This window comes from Rhinatrema bivittatum, chromosome 5 (assembly GCF_901001135.1).
Source record: "Rhinatrema bivittatum chromosome 5, aRhiBiv1.1, whole genome shotgun sequence".
NCBI classification, from domain to species: domain Eukaryota; kingdom Metazoa; phylum Chordata; class Amphibia; order Gymnophiona; family Rhinatrematidae; genus Rhinatrema; species Rhinatrema bivittatum.
In genome coordinates, this window is record NC_042619.1 from 96,836,531 (window position 1) to 96,863,009 (window position 26,479).

The window sequence follows — 26,479 nt, forward strand, 5'->3', positions numbered from 1 at the left end:
AGATAAAAAATGATTCATTTTTGTTTTGTTGCTATTCTCCTATCTTCACCATCTTGGGAGAAATGGTGTGGTAAAGAGATGGGAAACAAAGTGAAATTCTGGTTTCCATGGCAATCAGACTGGGCTTGCTTATGACCTTCACTTGTTTCTCCTCTATTGTACCACATAGGTTTTGAGTGCATTGCTTTAAAAATTCAAATACAAATGCAAAAAAATATGAACACAAAAATTAGGAACCTCAGATGCTGTATAGTAAGTTTAATAGATCCCAGTAATTTGCAATACTTGAGATCCAGAATCTAACTACCTTGTAAACAGGACCCTGAAACTGTGAAGGAAACTTTTCTGAACAGAGTTGCTGACTTTCCCTGCTTAGGAGGGAGATTTTAAAATGACACCAGGAACTAAAATGTTCCAGGAACAGATGCAGCAGTTGAAAGCCCCATGTGTTGTCTGCTAGCTCCGCCCTCTGCTTGCCCCTGGTCCTGTCCCTTTGTAGGACAGGCAATAATACCTGCAGAGGAGGAGGCCAATTTTCAGCCCCTTATTTTACCCAGGTAACTGTTTACCTGAGTAAAATCTTTTGAATAACTTCCTTTTGTTTATTTTAAACATAATGCCTGTTAATTCATTGGTGGCCCAGAAGTAAAAGGAATAACAGAGATCAGATGTGGTCTATGGCAGCGCTGAAGTGTCTCTAGTGTCTAGCAGCATCATTTGGTGACTGTAGCAGTGAGGACTGTAGAGGCATTGACATCCATGCTGCCCATGAAGAGCCAGACCCTCTGAAATGTTAAGCCCTGATTATGGAGGGGTGGGGCACTGATGCCTATCCAGGGGGGAGGATGTGATAGTTAACTTGGGGGGGGGTGATGCAGCCTATTGGATGGGGGGTGTCTATAGGAGAAGTTGATTCCTATGGGGGAGTTGTTAGTTATGAGGAGGAGCTGATCTTAATTGGGGGATGATGATGTTCAGGAGGTTTGGGGAGAGGATAGGCTCTCATTGTCAGGATTTGGGGGAAGATAAAATGAAGTGAAGAGGTTGGTTAGCAAGGGGATTTTGAGTCATAGCATTCCCATTAAAAGGTTAAACCCTGATCCAAGGAAGTTGCTAAGTTTGTAGCTTTATCGGGCTGGGGGTCCACAGTAAATAGCAGGTGTAGATCAGCTTATCACATGCATATGACACTCCCTCATTTACATTCAAATGGGTGCTAATTTTAGAAAGCCTATGCAATAAAGCCTAACGTGCATGTTAAGGACTTATTGCCTAACATGCTATTTTTAGCAAATGCAAAATGGCTCTTATGTTCACTTTAACCTTTTGCATAGATCCCTCTATTTTATAAAAATTACTTCATGCAACTAATTATTTTTAGTGGTATCATAAGTTCTCAGGAACAGAGCTGGTTTTCAGGATTTGTATAAGGATTTGCAAGCTAGGTCTTTTGTTGCATCTGTTATCTTGAATCATTGTTCAGCTTATTGCTGCAGTGTTGTCAGGGCCAGAGCTAGATCTTCTACTACTCTGTCCGGTGGAGCACACTGTTAGCCCAGGTTTGGATGCGCGTTTTCGACGCACCAGCTTTACCCCTTATACAGTAAGGGGTAATAGCGTGTCGAAAACGTGCGGCCAACCCTCCCAAAACTAATAGCACCCACAACATGCAAATGCATGTTGATGGCCCTATTAGTTATTCCCGCATGATACAGAAAGTAAAATGTGCAGCCAAGCCGCACATTTTACATTCAGAAATTAACGCCTGCCAAAGGCAGGCGCTAATTTCAGCCAGCACCGGGGAAGTGTACAGAAAAGCAGAAAAAAATGCTTTTCTGTACACCCTCTGACTTAATATCATAGCGATATTAAGTCGGAGGCCCCAAAAATAAAAAAAAATTAAAAATTAAAAAAAAACATTTTTTTTAAATGTGCCCGCGGGTCGGAAGGTGGACGCTCAATTATGCCGGCACCCGTTTTCTGAACCCGTGGCTGTCAGCGGGCTTGAGAACCGACGCCATAAAAATTGAGTGTCGGCTGTCAAACCCGCTGACAGCCGCCGCTCATGTTAAAAAGGAGGCGCTAGGGACGCGCTAGTGTCCCTAGCACCTCTTTTTACCGTGGGCCCTCATTTGCATCTTCTTTCCCCCTGAATCGCGTGCACAGGAGAGTGGCCTGTGTGCACGCCGGGACACTCCCTACCCTCTGGGTCTTTACCCTTTCTTCAGGAACCCATGGCTGGTGCAAAATTATTAGGTACCCTAGATGAACCTTATAACCTTTCCCCCTCCCATCACTCTACATGCACACAGTTAAGAATAATGCATTTATAATAGATTTTACATGAAAAAGAATATTCAGTCTTCTGAGGTAAAAATATCACTTGCATTATATTATATTACCCCCATATTATATTACCCCCATTTTAAAAAATCTACACTGGCTCCCGATCAAGTTCAGAATCTCTTACAAAATACTCACCATCATTCACAAACATATCCACAAGCTCATCCCACTGGAACTCAACATCCCTCTTCGAATTCTTATTCCCAATAGACCAGTGAGAACAGCTTACAGGAATACTCTCATTGCCCCAGCCATTAAATCCACTTTAAATAAACAAACTCTGTCCAAAGCAGGCCCACAACAATGGAACTCGTTACCCGCTGCACTCTGACAGGAACTATGCCCAATCACCTTCAAAAAGAGACTCAAAACTTGGCTGTTCGAGCAAGCTTTCAATCTAGGCCAATAATCTACCACCACTCTTTGCCTTCCTTAGTTATTATGTCTTCCTCAGAATACTCCAACACCGTCTCTCCAGTTAGCATTAGCAGCTGATCTTCTTGCAGATTGTCTAGTTTCCGATCACTATCTGTTCTTGTTTAGATGTTTCAAGGACATTATGTCTTGCCGGTTTCACAAAATACCACTCGTTTTATTGTTCATTTATATGGTAATAACAGCCTCCCAGTTTATTTGTTCCAAGTTATATTCTCCTTGTTATATGTAACAGCATTCTTACATACAAGTTAATGTTAATATGTAAACCGAATTGATTTGTAACTCTGCTACATGAATTTCGGTATATAAAAATGCTAAATAAATAAATAAATATTTACGTGCACTGCTGTGGTGCCATCCAGAAACCCATATGGTATTACGCCTTTCGTAATATGTTGAGCATATAACACATGTTAAGTGTGGGCTTGAATCTCATAAAGCCATGAGTAAACTCAATTAAAATTACAATACAATAAACATCCCCATATCGAAACAAAACTAACTGCCAGCACTCAAAAGTAAAAACCCTACATATGAAAAGCAACACTGCAAATATTAAACCAGGCCCTAAAACACCAATACGCCTCCTATTAGGAAACCAGAGACACTAGGCTCCTATAGATCCCTACACAGAAACTACATGTTAGCAGAATACCTAATACCACACATATTTAACATAAACAGACCCTCATCAAATACAGAATAGCACAACCATAAAGTATAAATAAAAACATGCAGGCAAAAACTGAACTTGAAACCACAACAAGCCAGATGCTCTATTCAGTGCAAAAATGGAAAAACAGAGCCAAAACTATTCTCAAACATCAAACAATAAAATCAAGAAATACAATAAATACATTAATCATAATAGTAAAAACATAATAATAAAAAGAAAATTGTAAAGCAGTTAATGAATAGAAGATCCAATAATCAAAAACTAATATAGAATTTTTAAAACATTTCCCAAACACCAATAAAATATTTCAAAACAGCAGATACATCAAATAACAGTTCCATATTAGGTGCTACAACCCAAGAAAGAGATCTAGGTGTCATAGTGGATAACACATTGAAATCGTCGGTGCAGTGTGCTGCGGCAGTCAAAAAAGCAAACAGAATGTTGGGAATTATTAGAAAAGGAATGATGAATAAAACGGAAAATGTCATAATGCCTCTGTATCGCTCCATGGTGAGACCGCACCTTGAATACTGTGTACAATTCTGGTCGCCGCATCTCAAAAAAGATATAATTGCGATGGAGAAGGTACAGAGAAGGGCTACCAAAATGATAAGGGGAATGGAACAACTCCCCTATGAGGAAAGACTAAAGAGGTTAGGACTTTTCAGCTTGGAGAAGAGACGACTGAGGGGGGATATGATAGAGGTGTTTAAAATCATGAGAGGTCTAGAACGGGTAGATGTGAATCGGTTATTTACTCTTTCAGATAGTAGAAAGACTAGGGGGCACTCCATGAAGTTAGCATGGGGCACATTTAAAACTAATTGGAGAAAGTTCTTTTTTACTCAACGCACAATTAAACTCTGGAATTTGTTGCCAGAGGATGTGGTTCGTGCAGTTAGTATAGCTGTGTTTAAAAAAGGATTGGATAAGTTCTTGGAGGAGAAGTCCATTACCTGCTATTAAGTTCACTTAGAGAATAGCCACTGCCATTAGCAATGGTTACATGGAATAGACTTAGTTTTTGGGTACTTGCCAGGTTCTTATGGCCTGGATTGGCCACTGTTGGAAACAGGATGCTGGGCTTGATGGACCCTTGGTCTGACCCAGTATGGCATTTTCTTATGTTCTTATGATCAAGGAAAGAGAAGGACCAATCAAGGTAAAACACCTTTTTTTTAACTAGCCTATCCCAGTGTGTCTTCCTTATTTTTTGTAAATCTTAAACTGAAAGCAAAATGTAACTTTAAGCAATCGCAATTTTGAGTCATTTATCTGTTGGATTTCAGAGAGAGTGTTTCTGAATCTGAAACTCTTTCTCAGAATGAAAGAAAAAGTTTAGAAAAATATAGGAGAAACATTTTTTGGCTGTTGCCTCTTGTCAACTTCTCACTGTTTCTGCTGTCACTGAGTCAGAAAAGGCACACTAATCTCCATGTTGATTGTTACAGGGTTACTGGATCATTCAAAAGGGGTAGGAGTGTATCTCTGTCTGCAACACAAAGAGATCTGTTTCACAGCAGTGGTAAACAGCTGCAGTGATGCTATAACTGGCAGCCAGGTACAGCAGTCTATTATTTGGTTTCTGACTTTCTGTATGTGGAAAAAAAAAAAAGTTAGTGTAGTGCATTGTGTGTGTATGTGACTCTTCCACAGATGTACTAGTATAAGTCTACATAGTCAGCAAGCAGACAGTGTATAGCACTCTTTGTAACACTCGCTATCTTTGTAGCTGTTCTGCTCACTGTGTGTGCCCATACAGTTCTCCATTGACAAAAAGGCATGAATCAGCCATATTGTGTGGGTGACATTATCTAACGGTGCTGACACAGACCCAGCTCTTAGAGCTCAGAAAAAGTCTGAGTATGTGTGGGTGTTCCCACCTGCAAACACTGCTTTGTGAGCCCCTCGACCTTTCTTTGTCTAAGCTATTGCATAGACGTGTTTTCCCAGTCTCTGTTTTTCAATTTCATTATTGCTTCAGATTTTGTGAGTAATCTAGACCCTCTCTTCATAGCTGCCTCAGCAGCCCTTCAACATAACTTTTGATTTTACTTTAAAAAAGAGAGAATGGAAAAATCTAAGCCTAAAAAAATCCAAAGTAAACAGAGTCAAGGCTTGTGATTGTAGGCATCACATGTCCATTACAGTTATCCTCTTCATTTGTTTTCTCTGCCTGGATCTGGGCCATGATGCTTCCAATTTCCCCAGCTGTGGATAGATAACCCTGAAGGCACAGCAGTACCTCACCTGGAAGATGAAGGTTGAGGTTCTGCAGAAGCTGCCTTTGGCTAAAGCTCTGAAGCCTTGGCAGGAGGACAGACAGTGTAACCATTTCCAGAACAAGGCCTCTTATGATTCCTGGTGCCATTGAAAACTGGGACTCATCTCCTTCATCCTCTTATGAGTCTTCTGGGAAGGCTTCCCTTCGTGGCATCAGCCTTCAGATCCATCCCAGGCCAGGGGTTGAGTGTGATGCAGAAGATAAAAAACCTTCACCTTATAAGTTAATTTATAGTGCCACAAAATTATCTAAAATGAAGAAAAAGACCTCAGAAATTATATGTTTCAGCTCAAAGGCAACTTTAAAGTATATATCCTTTCTGATAATTGGTCAGGAAAACCTGCATAAATTGGTTTATTAATCATGAACACTTACTATATTTTTAATTTGTATGTTTTATAAGAAAAAAACTTCTCTGTCCTCTGAGCCACAATCAATTCTAACACAGCTTTATAGATGTACAAATCAAAATAGAAAGCCAACGTGGCCTATGTTTCATACAAGGCTACTTCAGGGCTTAATCTAACTAGATAAACGACGCTTGACTGACGTGCCGCAAATGCGCAGTAGAGAGCAGCTCTACTGCGCATGTGCGGGCGAGCACGTCGGTCTTAGGCAGCGTCAGGAAAAAAAAACATGGCAGCGGGCGGCAGCGGTAGCGGCGGCGGCGGGCGGCGGCAGCAGTGGGCGGCGGCGGTGGGCGGCGGGCGGTGGCGGTAGCGGCGGCAGCGACCAGTAGCAAGGGAGGGAGGAGAGAGAGAGAGAGAGGGAGGGATGGACTGAGTGGGAGGGAGGGAGTGGGAGGGACGGAGAGAGAGAGTGGGAGGGAGTGACTGAGTGAGAGGGAGGGACTGAGTGAGAGGGAGGGAGGAGTGGGTGAGTGAGAGGGAGGGAGGAGTGGGTGAGTGTGTGGGAGGGAGGGAGGGGGTGGGAAAGAGTGAGGGGAGAGGGAGAATGAGGGAGAGGTGAGAGTCAGGGATGTGAGTAAGTGGAAGGGGGAGAGGGAGAATGAGGGAGAGGTGAGAGACAGGGATGTGAGTAAGTGGAAAGGTAAGAAGTTGTGGAGCAGAGAAAAAAGGAGTGGAGGAGGGCTGAGGGGGAGGGGATGGGATTGAGAGAGGGTGGGGCGTGACTGAGGGAAGGGGAGAGAGGTGGGAGTGACTGAGGGAAGGGGAGGGAGGTGAGAGTGAGGGGAAGAAGGCAGTGGGAGACAGAGGGTGAGTAAGACTGAGTGGAGGAAAGGGGAGGAGTGAACGAGGGGAAGGGGGAGAGAGGGAGAAAAAGTGTAGAAGGGTGCTGTGTTAGAAAATGGACTGAAAACAAAATGTAATGTAGCCCGTTTTAACGGGCTTAACGGCTTGTCTATAAATAAAACAGAGAGCAACATTTCTGAAAATACAGTTATAACAAAGCCAATCTACTTATCTATATATTAACATGATAAATACATACTGCATTGTATTTATTTAATACTCATCATTCCCTGTGTTATGGAGTTCTGCTCTCATGAACTGTTTCTCCCAAAAGTGCTCACACACAGGGGTAGACTGACCACTCTCTACAATAGGGCAGTGCCCCAAGGCCCACAGCATTCTCCCAAAGCCTTGGATGGGTGGTTAGGGGCCAGTAAGAGGCCAATAACCCTTATTGCCTGGGGGCTCATATCACTGTCAGTCCACCTCTGTTCATATATGCACAGTTACCAGAACCTTTTAAAATATCACTGATGCAATCAATTGAGATTGCACATTGCAATTAATAAATTAAAAAAAATGCAGACTATTCACTCAGAATTAATGCCAAAAGATTCCAAACTTTTTAAACAAAAAATTCATTTCTGCTCTAGCTGAACAAACATTTTGTCCCTATCTCCTCTGTTTGGATTCCTTTTAATCTGATCAATCATAAAGCATTTTAGAGTAAAAGAAAATTATGATTTTTGTCCACACAATGAGATACAATCTGTGCTTCTAACTTTAATCTTTAAACAACTTTTGTGTTCAGAAGTTTGGATACGCAATGCCTCTTAGTTTTACCAATATAAAATAATGGGCAAGGGCAGATCACAGTATAAATAGCAGTTTGAGTCACAAGTGGTGAAAAGCTGCAAAATGCATTTGTATTGATCTACAGGGTTAATAAATTCCTTGATCTGTAATGTAATAGCACAAATAGAGCATTTCCCACATTTCAAGTGACCATGAACTGGCTCAGAGGAAAGTGTCTGATCACATGATGCCAAAACAAGTAGGGTTGAAGGTGACACAAATTCCCTCAAATTCCTGGACTTTGTTTTAAAACTTATTTTATGTGCATCAAAAATTACAAAAAAAATAATTTGAATATTGTGAATATTGTGAAGAGTTGGGCAATACTAAGATTTATTTTCAAAGAATTGCGCTGACCTCATGATTAGTCTGATAGCACCATCTGAAACATCAGTCATCTGGAACAGACAATAGAGGGAGCAATTTTAGATCTAATTCATAGTGGAGCACAGGATTTGTTGAGAGAGGTAACGGTGGTGGGGCCTCTTGGCAATAGTGATCATAATATGATCAAATTTGAATTAATGACAGGAAGGGGGACAGTAAATAAATCTACGGCTCTAGTGCTAAACTTTCAAAAGGGAAACTTTGTTTAAATGAGAAAACTAGGAAAAAACTGAAAGGAGCAGCTTCAAAGGTAAAAAGTGTGCAAGAGGCATGGTCATTGTTAAAAAATACCATCCTAGAAGCACAGTCCAGATGTATTCCATGCATTAAGAAAGGTGGAAGGAAGGCAAAACAATTACCGGCATGGTTAAAAGGTGAACTGAAAGAGGCTATTTTAGCCAAAAGATCGTCATTCAAAAATTGGAAGAAGGATCCAACAGAAGAAAATAAGATAAAGCATAAGCACTGGCAAGTTAAATGTAATCATTGGTAAGACAGGCTAAGAAAGAATTTGAAAAGAAGTTGGCCGCAGAGGCAAAAACTCACAGTAAAAATGTTATAAAATATATCTGAAGCAGCAAGCTTGTGAGGGAGTCAATTGGACCGTTAGATGTTCGAGGGGGTTAAAGGGGCACTTAGAGAAGATAAGGCCATCGCGGAAAGATTAAATGATTTCTTTGTTTTGGTGTTTACTGAAGAGGATGTTGGGGAGATATCCGTTCCAGAGAAGATTTTCATGGGTAATGATTCAGATGAACTGAAACAAATCACGGTGAACCTAGAAGATGTGGTAGACCTGATTGACAAACTGAAGAGTAGTAAATCACCTGGACTGGATAGTATAAACCCCAGGGTTCTGAAGGAACTAAAAAATGAAATTTCAGCTCTATTAGTTAAAATTTGTAACCTATCATTAAAATCATCCATTGTACCTGAAGACTGGAGGGTGGCTAATGTAACCCCAATATTTAAAAAGGGCTCCAATGGTAATCCGGGAAACTACAGACCAGTTAGTCTGACTTCAGTGCCAGGAAAAATAGTGGAAAGTGTTCTAAAGATCAAAATCACAGAACATATAGAAAGACATGGTTTAATAGAACAAAGTCAGCATGGCTTTACCCAAGGCAAGTCTTGCCTCACAAATCTGCATCATTTTTTGAAGGGGTTAATAAACAAGTAGATATAGGTGAACTGATGGATATATTGTATTTGGATTTTCAGAAGGTGTTTGACAAAGTTCCTCATGAGAGGCTTCTAAGAAAAGTAAAAAGTCATGGGATAGGTGGCGATGTCCTTTCGTGGATTACAAACTGGTTAAAAGACAGGAAACAGAGAGTAGGATTAAATTGACAATTTTCTCAGTGGAAAAGGGCTTACAGTGGACTGCTTCAAGGATCTGTACTAGGACCTGTGTTTTTCAATATATTTATAAATGATCTTGAAAGGAATCAAATTTGCAGATGATGCAAAATTATTCAGAGTAGTTAAATCAAGCAGATTGTGATAAATGGCAGATGAAATTTAATGTGGATAAGTGCAAGGTGATGCATATAGGGAAAAATAACCCATGCTTTAGTTACACGATGTTAGGTTCCATATTAGGAGCTATCACCCAGGAAAGAGATCTAGGTGTCATAGTGGATAATACTTTGAAATCGTCGGCTCAATCTGCTGTGGCAGTCAAAAAAGGAAACAGAATGTTAGGAATTATTAGGCAGGGAATGGTGAATAAAACAGAGGACGTCATAATGCCTCTTATCGCTCCATGGAGAGACCACATCTTGAGTACTGTGTACAATTCTGGTTGCCGCATCTCAAGAAAGATATAGTTGCGATGGTGAAGGTAAAGAGAAGGTGGCTAGAGAATGGGAAAGGGAACACCAGAGGCATAGGATTAGTGGGGTTGCAGCAGAGAAAAGAGTGTGCATCCTTTACAGTATTTTCAGTATGAGTAGCACCCTTCAACTACCATTTCCTCTTTCCCATTTGTCTGCCTCCCCTTCGTCCATGTGGCCACCACAGAACGAGTCTCCAAAATAGGCCATGGCCACAGCAGTTAGCAACAGACACCAATATCTCCCCTAGCACAGAATAACCTTGCACAAATTTCAATCATGCACTATCTCACAAAGCCCATTGAGAATATGATAGGATCCTGGGCTATGCTCCGGTTCCCCTTCCTACCTCGGAGCCGCTCCGAGCAGCTGCGGCATGTTTGGGGCCTGTTTCGGCCTAGCTGGCCTCTTCCCTCGGCGCACCCTCTGCGAGGGAGACGCCGATGACATCCTCAGGCTGGCCCCGCCCCTTTAGACGCGCGCACGCAGGGGCTCCAAATTTAAAGGGATTAGCGTGGGAATGATGGCTCTGCCCCCAGGAAGACGTCAGACGCCAGCAGGGATTTAAACCCTGCAGGCAGTCACCACTTTGCCTTGCAACTAGGTTCGCTCGCTTGAGTCTTGCTAGTTGCAGTCCCTTCCTGTTCCTGTCTTGTTCCCTCTCCAATCTTCCTTGTCGTCTCCTGGCTCCTGACTTGGTTCGTCTCCTGGCTTCTAACTTCAGCTCGTCTCCTGGCTCCTGACTTCAGCTCGTCTCCTGGATTTCTGCTGTCTGCTGCCTGCACCGTCTCCTGGGTAGCTCCATCCCGGAGACCTCACCTAAGTCCAAGCAGCTCGGGTCCTCACGGGCTCCTCCTGAGGGGACCTCGGGATTCCAGTGGTGAAGTTCCAGTTGGTCTCCTGGTTCCAGCTACTTCTCCGCTCCGCAACTCCTGGACTACTCTTCATGTACTCGCATTCAGGAGACCACACATAAGTCCAAGTGGCTCGGATCCTCAAGGGCTCCTCCTGGGGGGATCTCGGGCTTCCAGTGGTGAAGATTCGGTGGGTCTCCTGACTTGAACCGCCTCCCGGCTATGACTTCCACTGTGGGCCTTCTCATAGTGCGCCATCATCATCTCTAGCTGGCTCAAGGGTCCATGAACTCTACAGTTTGCAAGGCCATGGACCCACTGGACCTAGCTGGCCTCCAGGCCATTCCTGGCATTGCTCAGCGGCTGCAACAGCAGCAACTCTGCTTAGATGTTCTGATGGCAACAACTGAGAGACTGGCAAACCGTTTGGATTCTACGCCCCCGGTAGCACCCCCTGCTTCCATTCTGATGCCAAGTCCCGGACCTACGGCTTCCACGCAGCTGCCAGCTCTCCCAGGTACTCGGGTGAGGCTAAACAGTGCCGTGGGTTCCTCAACCAATGTTACGTATGATTTACCTTGCTGCCGACCCAGTTTCCGTTGGATCTGGTGAAGACCAGCTATATCATTTCCTTGTTGGAAGGGAAGGCCCTGGCCTGGGCCTCGCCATTATGGGAATGAAACAATCCCATCCTGGGAAACTTGCAACAATTTGTCTCTACATTTAGACAGAATTTTGATGAGCCAGCTCGCAAGTCTACGGCAGTTGCAGAGTTACTACGGCTACGTCAGGGTTCCCGTTCTCTCACCGAGTAAGCAGGCAAATTCCGCTCGTTGGCAACCGAACTAGACTGGAGGGAGGATAGTCTCCATGGTATATTCCTGGAAGGATTGTCCCTTGCCGCTAGCTCATCTTAAAGATGAGCTAGCGGCAAGGGACCTTCCAGATGACTTGGACAGCATGATTGACCTGGCAGGAAGGGTCGATCGCCGACTTCAACAACACTTCCGAGATGGGAGATCGGTTCGAAGACCAGTAAACCTAGAACCCGCATTTTCTCGACCTATGTCTTCTCCCTCTACTCCCTCGGGCAGCCAAGGGGTGGAACCTATGCAGCTAGGATGAAGCCCTCTCTCTCAAGAGGAACAGAGACGTCGACGCTCACTAGGTCTCTGCCTATACTGCGGGAATAAGGGGCACTTTCTAGCTCAATGTGGTGAATGGCCGGAAAACGCCTGAACCTAGGTGTCATCGGGGAGCTGACCCTAGGTAACACCAAACCCGCTCCTCAATGTACCGTACCTGTTACCCTCGAATACCCCGGTGGTTCCTTCACCACATTGGCTTTTCTTGACTTTGGAGCTGGAGGAAACTTCATTCTGGCTGACCTCGTTCAGCAATTACAGCTGACCGTACTACCTCACTTTCCCCACTTCGAATCTCTTCAATTTACGGAACTCCCCTCCCGGGGAATATCTCTACCCGCACGAAGCCTCTAACTCTCTGTACTGGCCTCCTACACACCGAGGAAATTTCATTCCTTGTACTAGAGAGGGCCATCCATCCCATTGTCCTGGGCTTACCTTGGCTTCAGAGACACTCTCCAGTTATCCACTGGGATACCCTCCTTTCGCATCCTGGAGCCCATCTTGTTTACCTCCTGCTTGGCTTCTGTTCAGCACCCCTGTGTTCCGTTCTTGACTACATCCCTGACTATACCCAAACCCTATCTGGACTACATGGATGTCTTCTCTAAAGGAAAGGCTGAACTCCTCCCAGAACATCGGCCCTTTGATTGCGCCATAGACTTGCTGCCAGGTACCATACGCCCCAGGGGTCGTGTATACCATTTATCGCTTCCAGAAACCCGAGCTATGTCTAGCTACATCCAGGAAAACTTAGATCATGACTTCATTCGACCTGGAGCCGGATTCTTTTTTGGGCGAAAAAAGATGGGTCACTCAGACTCTGTATCGACTACCAGGGCCTCAATGCCATCATGTGACGTGACCGATTTCCATTGTCACTGATTCCAGAGCTTTTAGACCGGCTGCAGAGAGTCAAGATTTTCACCAAGCTTGACATCAGGGGTGCGTTTAACCTTGTAAGAATATGTTCTGGTGATGAATGGAAAACTGCATTCAATACTCGAGACGGGCACTACGAGTACTTGGTCATGCCCTTTGGCTTATGCAATGCACCTGCAGTTTTCCAAAACCTCATGAATGAGGTCCTAAGAGATATGCTACACACTTCCTTCATCGTATATTTGGATGATGTATTGATTTACTCTAAAGACTTCGCTACGCATCGCTTACATGTGAGAAGAGTGTTACAAAAACTTCAAGCCTTTTCGATAGCAGGCCCATCTATCTGGAACAGCATCCCATCAAATCTCAGACTGGAGCCTTGCCTTTTAACTTTTAGAAAAAGACTTAAAACCTGGCTCTTTCACCAAGCCTTCCCTGAACCACCAGTCAATTACTAGTTGGCATTCATTCCTACCCGGTCTGGCACTCTGTCTTCTCGTATAAAATGGACTCTGAGACGTTCAGGTTATAGCACTGTTTAAGTTTTTTTAATTTGTTCATTCTATGGTAACAACACTTTACCGGCCTTTCTTCTTTCCAGCTTGTTGTAAGCTTCCAAGTTCTCTCCCCCTGTTGATTGTAACTTTGACTTATTCCTACCTATTGTTATCTTTCGTTTACTTGAATTATTACTCTAGTTTTCCCTTTGTTAAACTGTAAACCGATCCGATATGGTTATTTACTATGAAGGTCGGTATAAAAAACTGTTAAATAAATAAATAAAATAAATAAATAAGACAACCGTCTCTTTGCCAAGTTGGAAAAATTCCAGTTCAAACAGGAATCCCTGCCCTTCCTGGGGTACATTGTGTCCTCTATAGGTTTCCACATGGATCCAGACAAAGTAGCAGCCATCAAGGATTGGCCTCGACCCGTGGGGGTTAAAGCTCTACAATGCTTCCTTGGGTTCGCCAATTTTACCGCCAGTTTATCCCACACTACTCTCAGATGGTGGCTCCCTTTACCGATCTTACTAAGAAAGGAGCGGATGCCAGGAACTGGTCCCCAGCAGTGCAACTAGCCTTTCAGGAGTTGAAGGGAGCCTTCCTTCAGGATATGTGTTTACACCATCCAGATCCACAGCGTCAGTTCATCATGGAAGTAGATACGTCTGACATTGCAGTAGGGGCCATCCTCAGCCAAATATCTAACAAAGGTAAAACCTTACCATGTTCCTATTTCTCTCGGAAGTTCTCACCTGCTGAGAAGAATTTCGGTATTAGGGACAAGGAACTATTAGCTATTAAGCTAGCCCTCGAAGAATGGTGCCAGTGGCTGGAAGGGGCCCAACATACCACTATTGTCTATACAGACCACAAGAATCTAGAGTTTTTGTGTCGAGCGCAACGCCTCAATCCGCGGCAAGCTTGATGGTCTCTATTTTTCAGTCGCTTTGATTTTTCTCTCCGCTACAGACCAGCTGCTAAGAACGTACAGGCAGACACTTTATCCTGCACTACGGAGGATGCGCTCAACCCTCCTCAAAATATCCTAGACCCAGCTAAAGTCCTTATTGCTGCTTCCGAGCCCATTCCTGTGGGGGGAAAACTGTGGTGCCTGTTCACCTAAGGAAGGAAGTTTTATCATGGACTCATGATTCCCTGACAGCAGGACATCCTGGAACAGCCCGCACGCTGGAACTCTTAACCAGATACTACTAGTGACCCCAGGTCAAGAAGGATGTGCAACTGTATGTTAGCTCCTGTCCTACTTGCGCTAGATAAAAACCCTTGCCTGGTCACCCCTGGGGGCTTCTCCAACCGCTACCTATTCCAATGGAGCCATGGACCCATCTATCTACTGATTTCAAAGTAGACCTGCCACCCTCGGAAGGGAAGACCGTTATATGGGTTACAGTTGATAGATTTTCCAAGATGGCCCACTTTGTGCCTCTATCCAAGCTACCCATGGCCCTTGAACTGGTACAACTCTTTACCTTACATATCTTCCGTGCGCATGGACTGCCACTCCATATTGCCTCTGACCAAGGGTCTCAGTTCACAGCCAAGTATTGGAAGGCACTGTGTAAAAGATTTGGGGTATATTGGACTTTACTATGGCCTTTCACCCACAAGACAACGGCCAAGCGGAACGTACCAATCGAACTCTGAAAGTGTTCCTCTGAGCTTTTGTAGGAATGACACAAGACGACTGGGTGACCTTACTGCCCTGGGCCGAATTCTTATATAACCACCATCGCCATTCGGCCACCAGTCTGTCCCCCTTTCAGTTGGCTTACGGGAAACAACTCAAGCCTCCTCTGCTTCTGCATCTGACCGTATCGTCTCCAGCAGCACAGCTAACAAGCCTGACAGTTATGCGATCTCTGGAGATCCACTCAGAAGAAGTTACGAAAGACTGCTGCTACTGCAAAGAAATATGCAGACAAACGGTAATGCCCTGCTCCTGTATTTCTCCCTGGAGATAAGATGTGGTTATGCACCAAGAACAAGAATAATAAGAACAATAAGATGTGGTTATGCACCAAGAAGGAATCGATTGTGGTTTCCTTCTATGTGCCTGGCCCCCAGGTACATCGGCCCATTTCCCGTAATGGAGCGAGTAGGCGCTGTTACATACCGTCTACGTCTTTCGTTCACACTAAAGATTCATAATGTCTTCCACATGTCCTTACTCAAGCCTTTGGTCTTGTCAGTCTTCCACAACAAGCCTCCTGAGCCCACCAAACCAGCAGCAGAACAAGACATCATCTATCAAGTAAAGGATGTTTTAGATGTAAGTTTCCATCATAGAAGATGGGAGTACCTTCTCTTCTGGGAAGGCTATGGTCCCGAGGAGAATACTTGGGAACCGGCCTCCAACATTATAGATAAGACCCTTCTTCACCAGTTCCATTTAGATCACCTTGCAAAGCCTAAGCCCCTGGGAAGGGGGTGTAAGAGGAGGATACTGTTAGGATCCCGGGCCGTGCTCTGGTTCCCTTTCCTACCTTGGAGCCGCTCCAAGCGGCTGCGGCATGTTTGGGGCCTGTTCGGGCCTGGCAGGCCTCTTCCCGCAGAGCTCCCTCTGCGTGGGAGATGCCGACGACATCCTCCAGCTGGCCCCACCCCTTTAGATGCACGCGCGCGCAGTGGTTCCAAATTTAAAGGGACAGCGCGGGAATGATGGCTTCGCCCCCAGGAAGACGTCAGACGCTGGCAGGGATTTAAACCCTGCAGCCAGACATCACTTTGCCTTGCAAAGAGGTTCGCTCGCTTGAGTCTTGCTAGTTGCAGTCCCTTCCTGTTCCTGCCTTGTTCCCTCTCCAGTCTTCCTTGTCATCTCCTGGCTCCTGAATTGGTTCATCTCCTGGCTCCTGACTTGGTTCGTCTCTTGGCTCCTGACTTCTGCTCGTCTCCTGGCTTCTGTCTTCGGCTCGTCTCCTGGCTCCTGACTTCAGCTCGTCTCCTGGATTTCTGTTCTCTTCCGCCTGCACCGACTCCTGGGTAGCTCCGTCCCAGAGACCTCACCTAAGTCCAAGTGGCTCGGGTCCTCACGGGCTCCTCCTGAGGGGACCTCGAGCTTGCAGTGGTGAAGTTCCAGTTGGTCTCCTGGTTCCAGCTACTCCTCCGTTCCGCAGCTCCTGGACTACTCTTCAGGTACTCGCATTCAGGAGACCACACATAAGTCCAAGCGGCTCGGATCTTCAAGGGCTCCTCCCGAGGGGATCTCGGGCTTCCAGTGGTGAAGATTCGATGGGTCTCCTGACTTGAACTGCCTCCCGGCTACTACTTCCACTGTGGGCCTTCTCACAGTGTGCCATCATCATCTCTAGCCGGCTCAAGGGTCCATGAACTCTACAGGATATTGATGCAGACCCATTGGCATGCTCGGCACACAAGGCTGCAGTCTGCTCAAAACTGGCCAAAATGGCCAAGCATATCCTTTCCTTCTCATAAGCCAGTGTACCTAGTGAATGGGCATTCACAATGAAAGGGGACATCATGAGTCCACATCATTCATGACTGGCATCAGAGTTGCTGGAAAAATTGGTCTTTCATAAAAAAAAAAAAAAAAAAACCAAGCTCCAGCTTGTTATTTTTTTAATTTTGTCACTGGGAGTTTTCTTTTTTTGATTAATTTTCCTTAAAATAAACCTTCCTCTGCTGGGCTTCCCTGAATTACAATGCAAACGGCAGGAAAACCAAGTACACAGCTACAATGAACCAATGCTGCCCACACATTTTTCCCTCACTGCCCAGCTATGCTGTTGCTAATTTCTACTCTTGTTCCTGCTGCCTGGCCTACTTCTTCTGTCCTTTTCTCCTGGTTCAGTGTCTTGTTGTTGTCTGGACTGCACCTCTCACTGCTGCCCTACCTGCTCCTTGTGCCTTGTCTCTTACCTGGTTCAGTGTCTTGCTGTGTTCTGCTACTATTACTGCCCAGCCTGCTCCTCCCATCCCGCCTTTCCTTTGCTTATACCAGCGGTTCTCAACCAGTGTGTCGCCAAGAACACGCAGGTGTGTCGCCACACTTCCCAGTCCTCCGCTGACCCAGCTGCTCCCCCTATTCAAGCGAAATAGGTCCTCCGCCCGGGCTTAAAATGCTGATAGCCCGGGCGGAACGCGGCAGAATAGCTGGAATCAGTGGCACCGGCATGCTCTCTTCTTCTCGCCCCCCATGGCCCGGAAGAGAAAGTGGTGAGCAGCGGCTGCCTGCGTGGGAAGAAGAGACCTTGCTAGTGCGCTCGGCATAGGCCCAAAGGAAAGAAGAGAGGCGAGGCCTCAAGAATGTGCAGCGCGGCTCAGAGTAAAATGAGGAAGAACGTCAACCCCTGCGGCCAATGGGACTCCTTTCTCCATGAGGGCTGAAAATGAAGGGAGGTTGCTGCTGCCTTTAGGTTGGGAGGAGGCTGCTGTTGCTGCTGCTAGTTCGGAGGGGGGCGGGGGGGAAGTGAGTGAATGAGCAAGCATGTGTGTTTGAGAACCTGTTTGTGTGTGTGTGTGTGTGTGTGTGTGTGTGTGTGAGTGAGATAGCATGAATGTGAATGATTGAGGCCTGTATATGTGAAAGAGAGCCTGTGTGTGAGAGCATGAATGTAAGTTTGTGATTGAAAACCTGTTTGTGTGAAAAAGTATATGTGTGTGATTGAGATCCTTTGTGCGTGAGAGAGATCATGTGTATGTATGTTTAAGAGCCTGTGTGTATAAATAAGAGAGAGAGCATGTGTGTCTGTGTGTGATTGAGAGCTGGTTTAAGTGAGAGAGCATGTGAGTATGTGATTGAGAACCTGTGTGTAAATGAGAGAGAGCTGGTTTAGGTGTGTAAATGTGATTGAGAGCTGGTTTAGGTGATTAAGAGCTGGTTTAGGTGAGAGAGCATGTAAGTATGTGATTGAGAGCATGTGTGAAAGTGAGAAAAAGAGAGAGACCATGTGTGTCTGTGTGTGATTGAGAGCTGGTTTAGGTGAGGGAGCATGTGAGTATGTGATTGAGATCCTGTGTGTATATGAGAGAAAGAGAGAGGGCATGTTTGTAAGCATGTGAATGAGAGTCTGTGTGTGAGAGAAAAATACAGCATGTATGTGTGTGATTGAAAGCCTGTGTCTATAAGCGTGAAAAGACAGACAGCATGTGTGTAAATGTGTAATTAAGAGCCTATATAAGAGAGAGAGAAAAGGCATGTGTATATGTGAGCGATTGAGAGCCAGTGTGAGAGAGAGAGAGAAGAAAGTTGCAAGCAAACCATCCCTCCTCCTGCTAATTCAAAACAATCTCAGGGCACCTGGATATCAAATGATACCAGGTATGCAGAGCAAACATTTTTTTGTATCATTATTTTTCATTACTGGGTCTTTGTGTCTGCTATTTTGAAATATTTTATTGGTATCTAGAAATTTTTTTATATGAGTTTTTAATTATTGGATATTCCATTCATCGGCTATTTTAAAATAATCTGTTCTTTTTGTTAGTATGGTTTTTACTGCTATTGCTTTTATATTTCTTGATTTGTTTTATAAGGACTGGTGATGTTTCTTTTCTTCCTTTATTACACTGCATACAGATACTCTGGCTTGTTGCGGTTTCCAATTCAGTTTTTGTCTGTATGCTTCTAGTTATGCGTTTTGGTCTCTTTATTCTTTATTAGGTGAGGGTCAGCACATGTGATTCAGTTGAGGTTTTCTGCTGGCGTGTAGTTTCTGTGTAGGGCTCTTTAACAGCCTGACTTGTTCCATTTTCCTAATAGGAGATGTATTGGTGTCTTAAGGCCTGGTGTAATATTTTCAGTGTTGCCTTTTCTTAGGTAAGGTGGTTAGTGTTTAAGTGCTGGAAATTGGTACTGTTTTGGTGTGGGCTGTTTACTATTTATGCAATTTCTGTTCAGACAGAATACGTATCTTTCCCTTGTGTCATTCTTAACAATAAAAATAATATTGGGTCTTTATTTTTTATTTCCGCCATGAATTGTAATGAGCAGTGTGTCACACATGTGAGTGTGGTCTGTCAGGTGTGTCATGATGGGAAAAAGGTTGAGAACCACTGGCTTATACTATGGGTATTTTGGTCCCAAAAAACAAAAAATGAAAAAAAGAAACAAAAGCCTTCTCCTCCCAGCCTGCCTCTCTCGTGGTTCAGTGTCTTGCTGTGTTGTTCTGCCACTATTACTGCTTAGCCTGCTCCTGCTCCTCTCATGGTTCCTTGGGGTGTACGTGCCACTGTTTCTGCTGCTTTGCCCCTCTCTTGGTGTCATGGAGCATTACTATCATTGTTGTTGGTGCTCTTTGCCTCTCTTTTGGTACCTTGGAGTCCTCATGCCAATTTTGTACGTGCCCGTTGCCCCTCTTTTGGAGCCTTGAGGTATTCTTGATACTATTGTTTTTGCTTTGGCTTTACAGTATCTTGGTGTGTTCATGCCACTGTGTGTGCTGCCATAGCCCTCGCTTTATGCTTTAAGGTCTTCATACCACTTTTGTTGGTGCCCTTTTCCCCTCTCATGGTGTCCTTAGGCGTTCATGTCAGTATGCAGGGTGCTATACCTTCTCTCTATGCCTTGGGATGTTCAGGCCACTGTGTTACTTTGACCTTTCAGCAGTGTTGAGATGTTCCTGCCACTGTTGGTGCTATTCTGTCCCTCTCATGGTGCCTTGGAGCATTCATGCCAGTGTTGGCGCTACTTTGCTTCTCTTTTGGTGTCTTAGGCTAATCATGCTACTGTTGGTGCCCTCTGCTTGGCTTTTGGAGCTTTGGATGTTCTTGCCACTGTTGGTTGGAGCTGCTTTGCCCCTCTCACAGTGCTTGGGGTGTTCACGCTTCTGTTTGGGCTGCTTTTCCCTTTTCATTGTGTCTTAAGCTATTTATGCCACTCTTTGTAGTGCTTTGCCCCATTTGGGAAGCCCAATATTCACCATAATGACATATTCGGCTAATGGTGGCTGCTGAATTTCTGGTTACATTCAGTGGTCGCCGCTTAGCTGGATAAGCCACTTATCTGGTTAAGCAGTAGCCAGATATCTAGGGGGCAGGCAGTGGGCATATTGGGGCACTGCTACTTAGCCAGATAAGTGATGATAGTCTGACTTATCTGAATATAACTTATCTGGCTAAATAGTGCTGAATACAGGGATATTTGGCAGCATAGACATGCTGCTGAACAATATTCCCTCTAATTTTTGAAAAGCTACATACGCAAACATTTATTTTGTGCAAACTTTTTGTGCAAATTTTTATGAGCCAGAATAATGGAAATAATATTGGAATTTCTTGTGCACACTGGGGTAGATTTTCAAAGGCTTACGCCCGTAATATACGTGCATAACCCTTTAAACCCCCCCCCTCGTGCGCGCCGAGCCTATTTTGCATAGGCTCGGCGGCGCGTACAAGCCCCGGGCCGCACGTATGTCCCGGGGCTTTGAAAAAGGGGCGGGAAGAGGGTGGGGCATGGGTGGGGTGCCGGTCCTGGGGCGGGACCGAGGCCTCCGGCGTAGCGGCCATGCCGGAGGTTCGCACTCCGGCAGGGGGGGGGGGGGGATTTAGGTGGGGGTGGGGGATGGGTTAGATAGGGGAAGGGAGGGGAAAGTTGGGGGGCGTGGAAGAAAAGTTCCCTCCGAGGCCGCTCTGATTTCAGAGCGGCCTTGGAGGGAACGGGGAAAGCCATTGGGGCTCCCCTAGGGCTCGGCGCTCTAGGTGCACAAGTGTGCACCCCCTTGCGTGCGCCGACCCCGGATTTTATAACATGCACGCGACAGCGCGCGCATGTTATAAAATCGGGTGTACATTTGTGTGCACCTGGTAGCGCGCACAAATGTACCCCGCGTGCGCTCGTTTAAAAATCTGCACCATTACGTTTTGCTATGCATGCAAGGTTCACAACCTATATATGCGCGCACACATGCACAGCTTAGAGGGAACAATGCTGCTGAATATCCCATGTAAGTTAGCTGGATAAGTTTTATCCGGTTAGCTTACTTAGCCTTTTTCTTTGGAATATTTGGTGCATTGTGTTTTGGAGTGCTGTTTCCTCTGTTGCTGATATCTGCCTGAAAGTTTAACTAAATTTGGATATAAACCCCCTATTTAGATCCTAAAATAGAATGCATTGCTTCCTCTATTGTCTTTAATGGAAAATGAATGACTGAATGTCACAATAAAAATGAATACAAGGCCGATATTAAAAAATGCTGAGTCCCTAATGTTATGACCATCGGCCGCAGGCAGCTGCGGCTAACCCAACTCACATCATGTACTGTCCTGCTCTCCTCTCTGGAAAAACTCACGGCTGTGACTAGCTGTTTCCGACGTAATCCGTCTATCTTCCAGGACTTCTCATGGCGGCTGGGATGTCGCCGACCATCATGCCTCCTTTGGGCCTTCCTAGGCGTGTGCGCACGCCACTGAGTCTACCTTTAAGGACGCTATGGCAGGAACCTCAGGGGCATCGCCTATTGATGACATCACCAGCCAGGATTCATAAGCATCGCCCTGGCCCTGCCCTAATCGACTTGGCAACGAGTTCCTTCGCTATTGGTGCTTGTGCCTGTCTGCCCGGACGTCTGATCCTGCTTGGACCTCTACCTCGGTTCCTGGACTCTGGCTCGGGTACCCACTCCTCGGGGGCCTGTGTGCGCTCCATGGGAGACTTGTCTCCAGATCTCCCACTCCTCGGGGTGGTTCCTGCGCCTCTCCAGAGGTCCTGCCTGTTGGCCTCCCCGCTCCTCGGGGTCGCCCTGGAACTACCTTACAGAGAAACTTGCTCCACACTTTCCTGCTCCTCATGGCCATGCCTACATCTCTACACTAGCAACTGGCTCTGCACTTCCCCGCTTCTCAGGGCAATGCTTACGTCTCTACGCCAGTAACTTGTTTTGCATTTCCCGCTCCTCGGGGCACTGCCTACATCTCCACGTCAGCGACTTGCTCCACTCTTCCCCACTCCTCAGGGTAGGCCTACGTCGCTACATCAGCAACCTGCAGCACGCCTCCCTGCTCCTCGGGGCAGCGTCTACATCTCTACTCGAGTGACTTTGCTCCTGCTTTCCCGCTTCTAGAGGCAGTCTCCATTACTACTGCTAATCTGACTCTGCACTGCTAATCTGACTCTGCACTTCCCCGATCCTCGGGGCAGTCTACGTCACTGCTACTAGAACTGACTCTGCGCTCCCTCGCTCCTCAGGGCAGCCCCTACGTCATCATACCAAAAACGCTGTTACTACGCTATTCTACAGTTGTGTGTCCTACTACTGCTGACCACGGCTCCTCCCCTCAGGCTGTAACAACATTCACCTTGGGCCAAGAGTCCACTAAACCCACGAATCCTAGCACCTAAATTTAGACACCTAAGTTATAAATTCCCATAAATATAAGGGGTTCATAATTGGTGAAATTTATCCAGATAATTTGTGAGATATCTAGCTAAATGCTGATTTTCCGCCACTTATCCGGTTAAAGGTTTGCTGAATAACTCATTATTTGGTGAAAATTTGGCCAGGTAATGTAGGAGCATTCCCGGGAGAGGTAAGTTAGCCAGATAACGTATCCAGCTAACACTAGTCATACCATATAATAATCCTAAATTTATCCATATAAAGTTATCTGGCTAAATTTAAGATAGGTATATTCAATGGCTGTGTAGCTGAATATCTTGCCAAAGTTAGTCATATAAGTTTAGCCAGCGAACTTTGCAAGCCAACCAGTGGCTGAATATTACCCCTAGGACCCTAAAACTTAGGGCCCTAAATTTAGGACTGATATTCATTTACTTTTATTCAGGCACCAACGTTAGGTGCCTAGTGCTAAAAATCAGCACTAAGTACCTAACTTTGGGGGTCATTTATCAAAGTGCTATATGGCGTTTTCGCATGCAAAAATGCCTTTAATGCATGGTGCGAGGCAAAAAAGGGGAGGATTTGAGGACAAGTGGACTCACAGTTTTGAGAAGCCATATTGCATGGCTTTAACTACACCTTTTTCATTTGTGTAAAGCTGTACAATAGGGCTTTATCACTTGAGAGCCAGCCTAGCTATCAGGGGGAGAGAGAGAGAGAGAGAGAGAGAGAGAAAGAAAGCCTAGTCATGATGCCCACACACTAAATAGGTATTTATATCTCTATGGGAGGCCCACCTAGTCACTCGAGGTGAGGTTTAGGTATTAGTGTAGGGGTGAGGGGCCACTTTCACATTCAAAGTGAGACATACAAACAGAACAGTGCTCTCTTGTGAAGATTTGATGACCTTCGGAGTGAGGAAACTCACCCACAGATGAGATTTGTGCAATGTTCTCTCAACCTAGCTTGATGTTACTGGCCCCTAACCCCTACACTAATAACTAAACCTCACCTCGAGTGACTAGGTGGGCCTCCCATAGAGATATAAATACCTATCTAGTGTGAGGACATTATGGCTGGTCTCTCTCTCTCTCTCCCTCTCTCTCTCCTTAAAACTACTAAACATGTTCATATAGGTATTATTGCAATAAACTGCCTGTTACCATAAAATATGCCTCTTTTCCTATCACATGTGATATTTAGTGCATTTTGATAAATCCAGGCCTTTGTTTGCTCTCCCTGTATTCACCTACTTTTTAGGATTCTAAATCTAGAAGCCTAGTGAAAATAGGCGGTTTAGTAAATTTTTAAAAGGGCTAATTTAGGGGACTGATTCTGAAAGTTAGGGGTCCGATATTCAAAGGGTTGTTCAGTGATATTTAGCTGGATAAGTGGGACTTATGTGGCTAGGTAGTGGTCGCTGATTATGTGCCTACGGTCAGTTGCAACCGCTTAGCCCTATAAGTCCCTTATACTGTTAAAGGTTACACATACAAAAAGTAGATGTGTACTGGGCAGATCAGGGGTGGAGCGAGTTAGCCGTATAACTTAGCCAGGTAAACATATCTGGCTAAGTGTGTATTCATCATGCCACTGAATATGGATCATAATTTAGCCGGATAAGTTCTAACTGACTAAGTTACTTATACAACTAGCTTTGAATATCTACCCCTAAGTGTATAATTCCTCTGAAAATTGTCCCTACATTTTTTTGGGTCCAAACTGAATGCAACAAATCACTGAGCCGAACAAACCAAACCAAAATTTTTGTCTATGCACATCCCTACTGTAAAAATCCAAAAGTACATGCTAGATCCCCTTTTCAGTATTTACATTTCTCATAACTAAGGGTTGAAGCCTTGACGATTGGTGCTACTGCTCACAGATTTCAAACTTGTGCTAATTCAACCACTTTTGTTGTTTCATAATTAAGGGGAAACACTTTGTTGTACCCATGTTTGAGGTATCGGTTGCCAAAGAAATATAAAGCTTGTTTGCTTTGAGGTAAGCTAAATGCTTTAAAATGGAATATGGTGCCCGAAGGTTTCACAATTTTGCTTGTGCCTTTTTTTCCCCACACACCACATTTTTCACAATGGTGGTGTCACTGTAGACTTCTTTGTCAACTTTGAATTACAGCTCAGATTGGCAGTGCTTCAACTAAACAGCGGTGTGAATTTATCCCAAGCAACCCCTAGAGTGGCTTCTGGTGGAACAGTCCCTATGGCGTTCCACTATCTTTTTCAGAACCTTGCAGGGGACGCTGATGCCAAGATGGAAAAGGCTGTGGTTCACTCCCAGCCTTCCTTGTTCCCCAGAGGAAGCAATGGCAGTGGCACAATAAGCCTGATCCATTTTAAAAATGAATTGAAATGAAACAGGAAATTTTGTTAAAATTTCCCATATCATTTCAAATGATTGCGCATCTGCTTGTGGGAATGAGGAGCTGGCAGCATGCGATTAATAATCACTGTGTCCCTGGAAAAAGTTGTGTAGACAGAAACTTGTACAATGGGACTTTCGTCCAAAAGTTTTAGATGTCAGAATTAAGCAAGAGTTCCGCAGCACTTTTTGGAAAACCTTATATTTATGTCTTTGTCTTTGTTTTCAATAAAACTATTTCTGCAAAAGATGATTACATCTGAAATCAAACTACTATGACGTTACTTACTTATATATCAGTCCAAATCCAAATCCATTTGCGTTATGGAGCTAAAATATTCATTTACTAAAACTTTTTTTTGTTAAACCAGGAAAATAGTTTCTAGATAATTCCTTTGAAAGTTAAGATATTCTTAAGACCTGAATTGTGTTGAACATTTTTTAAATGTGGGGGAAAGGGCTTAGAAAACCGTGGCACCTCTGAGTTTATTCTCATCACAACACCATTAATAGAATCAGACTCAGATACCTAGCGCGTAAATGAATAACTGCGAGTGGACAAAGTGAAGAGGATTTTTCAAAACAGGAGTGTGTGGCCATAATTAAAGGTACAACTCTTATTCCCCCATAAAGAGTAAAAAGTCAGGAAATAACGTCTAGGATGACACAAAAGAATCCAGATTTAGGAGCAAGGCTTAAAAAGATAGTAAAAATGTACATAAGTTTGCTGATTTGATATTTTACCTTTTTACTTCCAATATGATTGCAAAAGTGATGGACAACACAATTTTGACCAGGGGGAAGGGCAGGGAGTATATTTGCAATAAAATATTTAAAACACAATAACATTCTTCTTTCAAGTGTATCTAAGTGAAACATATGTTTTGGTCAGCATAAGATGTGTTTTCCATTGCTATACAATTTACATACATATTTGTCACATTAATTCTTCTATAACTGGAACAAATGTGTGGAACAGTGATTTTCAGCAATATTGCTCTAGTTCAAGGGTAATTATGGGTACCAAAATATTGTAGAAGAACAAAATGTCATGCATCCCTGGTGGTAGGATGTCTTATTGAGCAGATACTGTTTCTGCAGAAGAAATAGGCAGTGGATAACAGATGGCCTTGACATGACCTATTATCCACCATTTCTTTTCTCTGTGAATTCAGTATCTGAACAATAAACTATTCAGGTATAGCTTATATTTGTTGACGCTACACAAAATACAGCTTTCAAAACTATAAAACATTTTTCTTCTCAGTGGTTTCATAACCATAATCAATCTTGGAACAAAAGTGTGAAATTACCTCACTTTTTCTATATTGATGTTTGATTTCGGGAGATGGGAGAAAGGAGGGGGCATAGGAGAG